Source organism: Eptatretus burgeri, chromosome 13 (genome assembly GCF_056783735.1).
Source record: "Eptatretus burgeri isolate ZD-2024b chromosome 13, Ebu_testis_v1, whole genome shotgun sequence".
In the NCBI taxonomy this organism is placed as follows: domain Eukaryota; kingdom Metazoa; phylum Chordata; class Myxini; order Myxiniformes; family Myxinidae; genus Eptatretus; species Eptatretus burgeri.
Window position 1 is genome coordinate 7,723,375 of NC_140973.1, and position 6,138 is coordinate 7,729,512.

The following is a 6,138-nucleotide window of genomic DNA, read 5'->3' on the forward strand; positions in this document are numbered from 1 at the left end:
ATACGAGTTTGTCGATAAAGTAAGTATGGTTACAATATGAGCACGTCTATAAAGTACATACTACTATATTAGAATGCGAGTATGTCTCCAAAGTGTATGTTCAGAATCTGATTGCATCTATAAAGTACGTACTATTAGAACTTGCATACGCCAAGAAAGTACGGAATATGATGCCGTCTATAAAATACATCCGATTGCAATGTTAATCTATACAATAAAACTGAAAAGGTCTGTTTGTCCGCTGTATTTACCTAACTTTGCTTCGTCCACACCACAAACACACCACACAAACAAGTCCTGCCAAGGGTCTGCAATGTTAGATTGCTCCTAATTTTAAATACCGTATCTATATCATCTCCTTGCAATCGCCTCCTTTGTAACGTATAAATATCAGATCCTTCCAGCTGTTTTTTTTTCTTGTTGGTATTATTTTCCTCGCCGATTCTTGTTCGTCCGAAATGACTGAGGCTGTAAACACTAAATGTTTCACCAAGATAAATACTGGTCTGAAGTTGTGTCCCTGGGTATTCATTATTGACCTCGACCTTTCAGGATCCCTTTTTCTTCAACCGTTTCGGAGAATAACTTGTGTTCAATGCACATGAAATCTCGTAAGTGATTTAGAATGTATTCCCTGCAGAAGCCTACAAATGAAGTCACTGTAAACTTGTTTTGTGTTCACTTATGGGTGATTATGCACCTTGGGGTGTCCTGGAAGCCTTTTGTACAAACTGAATCATGCTGGCCGATTTGGGTCCTGACCCATTTTCTCTTATTGGTTCATGGTGACATTGTTTTTTGACCTATTTTTTGGCCCTTTTCTTTTTAACGTGCTGATTGATGCACCTTAATGTCTTGCAGAAAGGAATTGTAGGTCAGATTTTGATTTTGAAATAGAATCTCTCAATGGTGAAGAATCACTTAGATATTGTAGTAGTTGGATCCAGTTCCGGATCTAGATCTTCACCAAAATCGAATCAGTTCGTCCTTGTCACACACCGAACCTGTCCACAAAATTTCACCCGCATCCAGAACCGGATCTTCACCAAAATCTAATCAGTTCGTCCTTGTCACACACCGAACCTGTCCACAAAATTTCACCCAGTTCCAGATCTAGATCTTCACCAAAATCGAATCAGTTCGTCCTTGTCACACACCGAACCTGTCCACAAAATTTCACCCCCATCCAGAACCGGATCTTCACCAAAATCTAATCGGTTCGTTCTTGTCACACACCGAACCTGTCCACAAAATTTCACCCGGATCCGGAACCGGATCTTCACCAAAATCGAATCAGTTCGTCCTTGTCACACACCGAACCTGTCCACAAAATTTCACCCGCATCCAGAACCGGATCTTCACCAAAATCTAATCGGTTCGTTCTTGTCACACACCGAACCTGTCCACAAAATTTCACCCAGATCCGGAACCGGATCTTCAAAATCTAATCAGTTCGTCCTTGTCACACACCGAACCTGTCCACAAAATTTCACCCAGATCCGGAACCGGATCTTCACCAAAATCTAATCAGTTCGTCCTTGTCACACACCGAACCTGTCCACAAAATTTCACCCAGATCCGGAGCCGAATCTTCAAAATCTAATCAGTTCGTCCTTGTCACACACCGAACCTGTCCACAAAATTTCACCCGGATCCGGAGCCGAATCTTCACCAAAATCTAATCAGTTCGTTCTTGTCACACACCGAACCTGTCCACAAAATTTCACCCGGATCCGGAACCGGATCTTCACCAAAATCGAATCAGTTTGTCCTTGTCACACACCGAACCTGTCCACAAAATTTCACCCGGATCCGGAACTGGATCTTCACCAAAATCTAATCGGTTCGTTCTTGTCACACACCGAACCTGTCCACAAAATTTCAACCAGATCCGGAACCGGATCTTCACCAAAATCTAATCGGTTTGTCCTTGTTACACACAGAACCTGTCTATAAAATTTCACCCAGATCCGGAACCGGATCTTCACCAAAATCTAATCAGTTCGTCCTTGTCACACACCGAACCTGTCCACAAAATTTCACCCGGATCCGGAGCCGAATCTTCACCAAAATCGAATCAGTTCGTCCTTGTCACACACCGAACCTGTCCACAAAATTTCACCCGCATCCAGAACCGGATCTTCACCAAAATCTAATCGGTTCGTTCTTGTCACACACCGAACCTGTCCACAAAATTTCATCCGGATCCGGAGCCGAATCTTCAAAATCTAATCAGTTCGTCCTTGTCACACACTGAACCTGTCCACAAAATTTCACCCGGATCCGGAACCGGATCTTCACCAAAATCTAATCCGTTTGTCCTTGTTACACACCGAACCTGTCCATAAAATTTCACCCGGAACCGGATCTTCACCAAAATATAATCAGTTCGTCCTTGTCACACACCGAACCTGTCCACAAAATTTCACCCGGATCCGGAGCCGAATCTTCACCAAAATCGAATCAGTTCGTCCTTGTCACACACCGAACCTGTCCACAAAATTTCACCCGCATCCAGAACCGGATCTTCACCAAAATCGAATCAGTTCGTCCTTGTCACACACCGAACCTGTCCACAAAATTTCACCCGGATCCGGAGCCGAATCTTCACCAAAATCGAATCAGTTCGTCCTTGTCACACACCGAACCTGTCCACAAAATTTCACCCGCATCCAGAACCGGATCTTCACCAAAATCGAATCAGTTCGTCCTTGTCACACACCGAACCTGTCCACAAAATTTCACCCGCATCCAGAACCGGATCTTCACCAAAATCTAATCGGTTCGTTCTTGTCACACACCGAACCTGTCCACAAAATTTCACCCGGATCCGGAGCCGAATCTTCAAAATCTAATCAGTTCGTCCTTGTCACACACCGAACCTGTCCACAAAATTTCACCCGGATCCGGAGCCGAATCTTCAAAATCTAATCAGTTCGTCCTTGTCACACACCGAACCTGTCCACAAAATTTCACCCGGATCCGGAACCGGATCTTCACCAAAATCTAATCAGTTTGTCCTTGTCACACACCGAACCTGTCCACAAAATTTCACCCGGATCCGGAACTGGATCTTCACCAAAATCTAATCGGTTCGTTCTTGTCACACACCGAACCTGTCCACAAAATTTCACCCGGATCCGGAACCGGATCTTCACCAAAATCTAATCAGTTCGTCCTTGTCACACACCGAACCTGTCCACAAAATTTCACCCGGATCCGGAGCCGAATCTTCACCAAAATCGAATCAGTTCGTCCTTGTCACACACCGAACCTGTCCACAAAATTTCACCCGCATCCAGAACCGGATCTTCACCAAAATCTAATCGGTTCCTTCTTGTCACACACCGAACCTGTCCACAAAATTTCACCCGGATCCGGAGCCGAATCTTCAAAATCTAATCAGTTCGTCCTTGTCACACACCGAACCTGTCCACAAAATTTCACCCGGATCCGGAACCGGATCTTCACCAAAATCTAATCCGTTTGTCCTTGTTACACACCGAACCTGTCCATAAAATTTCACCCGGAACCGGATCTTCACCAAAATATAATCAGTTCGTCCTTGTCACACACCGAACCTGTCCACAAAATTTCACCCGCATCCAGAACCGGATCTTCACCAAAATCGAATCAGTTCGTCCTTGTCACACACCGAACCTGTCCACAAAATTTCACCCGCATCCAGAACCGGATCTTCACCAAAATCTAATCGGTTCGTTCTTGTCACACACCGAACCTGTCCACAAAATTTCACCCAGATCCGGAACCAGATCTTCAAAATCTAATCAGTTCGTCCTTGTCACACACCGAACCTGTCCACAAAATGTCACCCAGATCCGGAACCGGATCTTCACCAAAATCTAATCAGTTCGTCCTTGTCACACACCGAACCTGTCCACAAAATTTCACCCGGATCCGGAGCCGAATCTTCAAAATCTAATCAGTTCGTCCTTGTCACACACCGAACCTGTCCACAAAATTTCACCCGGATCCGGAGCCGAATCTTCAAAATCTAATCAGTTCGTCCTTGTCACACACCGAACCTGTCCACAAAATTTCACCCGGATCCGGAACCGGATCTTCACCAAAATCTAATCAGTTTGTCCTTGTCACACACCGAACCTGTCCACAAAATTTCACCCGGATCCGGAACTGGATCTTCACCAAAATCTAATCGGTTCGTTCTTGTCACACACCGAACCTGTCCACAAAATTTCACCCGGAGCCGGAACCGGATCTTCACCAAAATCTAATCGGTTTGTCCTTGTTACACACCGAACCTGTCCATAAAATTTCACCCAGATCCGGAATCGGATCTTCACCAAAATCTAATCAGTTCGTCCTTGTCACACACCGAACCTGTCCACAAAATTTCACCCGGATCCGGAGCCGAATCTTCACCAAAATCTAATCAGTTCATCCTTGTCACACACCGAACCTGTCCACAAAATTTCACCCAGATCCGGAACCGGATCTTCACCAAAATCTAATCAGTTAGTCCTTGTTACACACCGAACATGTCCATAAAATTTCACCCGGATCCGTCCACAACTTTTTGAGATATCCTGCACACAAACAAACGGATAGAAAGGGGTGAAAACATAACCTCCTTCACCTTCTGTTTGGTAATAACCAATCCTCTTACCCACTGCCAATCATACGTGCCCTGGGTGTCAACCGAACCAATGGGATTGCTTAATTATCCTATGCCTTATCTGGGTCCATCATATATGATAGACACCAGGTAGAGACAGACAAGACAGGAAATACCCAAGCTAGTGCCGGGTGTGGCACAGCTGGTCAGGATGTAGGTCGCATCCCTGCACAGTTTCAGTCAGTGCACCGTCCTGGGTGCACGAGAACACAGCCAGGAGGAGAGGTGGGGGCTGGCTAAGTGGGGGTGTGATGCAGCAGGACAGCCTGGCAAGCATGGCTCAGATCTCTGTTTGATCTGGGAAACTCCTCCGAGCCTATTCTAGGAACCTGCTGTTCGGTTGGTTCTGGGAAACTCCTTTTTACCCCATCCCCTACCCCTGCATGGGAATTTAAAGGTGCTGGTCTCCACCCTCAGCCCTGACGGTCTTCTCCCCTCCCCTCTCAATTGCTGGTGGGCTGGAGCACAGTCTGTGGGTAGAGTGACCCATCGAGACCAGTCACTCCAACAACCTCGAGGTAATTAGTGCGACGAACGTCACCCTTCCATTCTCCTGCCAAAACTGCTACGTCTAGGCCTTATCCATCCATCCATCCATCCATTGGAACCATACTCTGTGCAGAGCGTTGGTGCTGCCTAAGCAGTCTCCTTGGATATTGGGCACAACCCTGGATGGGTTGCCACTCTGACACAGGATACCAGCATGCTGGCATTCATTTTGCCAACCTCGGAAGGATGACAGATCGAGTCAACCCCACCTGGTATTAATTCAACAGCTGAACAGGATCTGAACTCAGGAGCCGAGGCCTTTTCAATGCTTTAAAGTACATCAATGATGGATTCCAAAGGGTAAAACACCAAATCGGTCAAAAGGGATGGCAGTTTTAGAAAGAAACATGAGGATGGGTTGGACGTGGATAGCCCCATCCACTGCAGAAATTGTGCAAGATTAATAGCGTAGCTCGACATATTAATAGCGATGCATATCTAATATCACAATGAATTGCTTTTATGCTTATGCATTCGGTGGAGACAGACAAGACAGGAAATAACTCCATTATGTAGAAATAACTACATTCTATGAAGCATCATTAGCCCATGAGGAGTCATTTCCAGAACAATATATTTGTTATATATATATATTTGTTATATGTATATATATATATATATATATATTTGTTATATATATATATATATATATATATATATATATATATATATATATACTTCAAAAAAACAAAAATACTTTACCAACCCAACCAAGTTATGCATCTTGCATAAGGGTACCCCAAGTATGGTTTCTGTCTGGGTGGCATACATTTGGGGGTGGGGATTCAAGATTGGGGGAAGACCCCAATTCTCTCTCTGTTAATGTGTATTGTATAGCGCCACCCGGTGGTAGCCGGTGTTACAAATAACCTCATATCAAGAAAGTTTAAACAACTTAATAAATATGCATTATGATTGCTCGTACGTGCGTG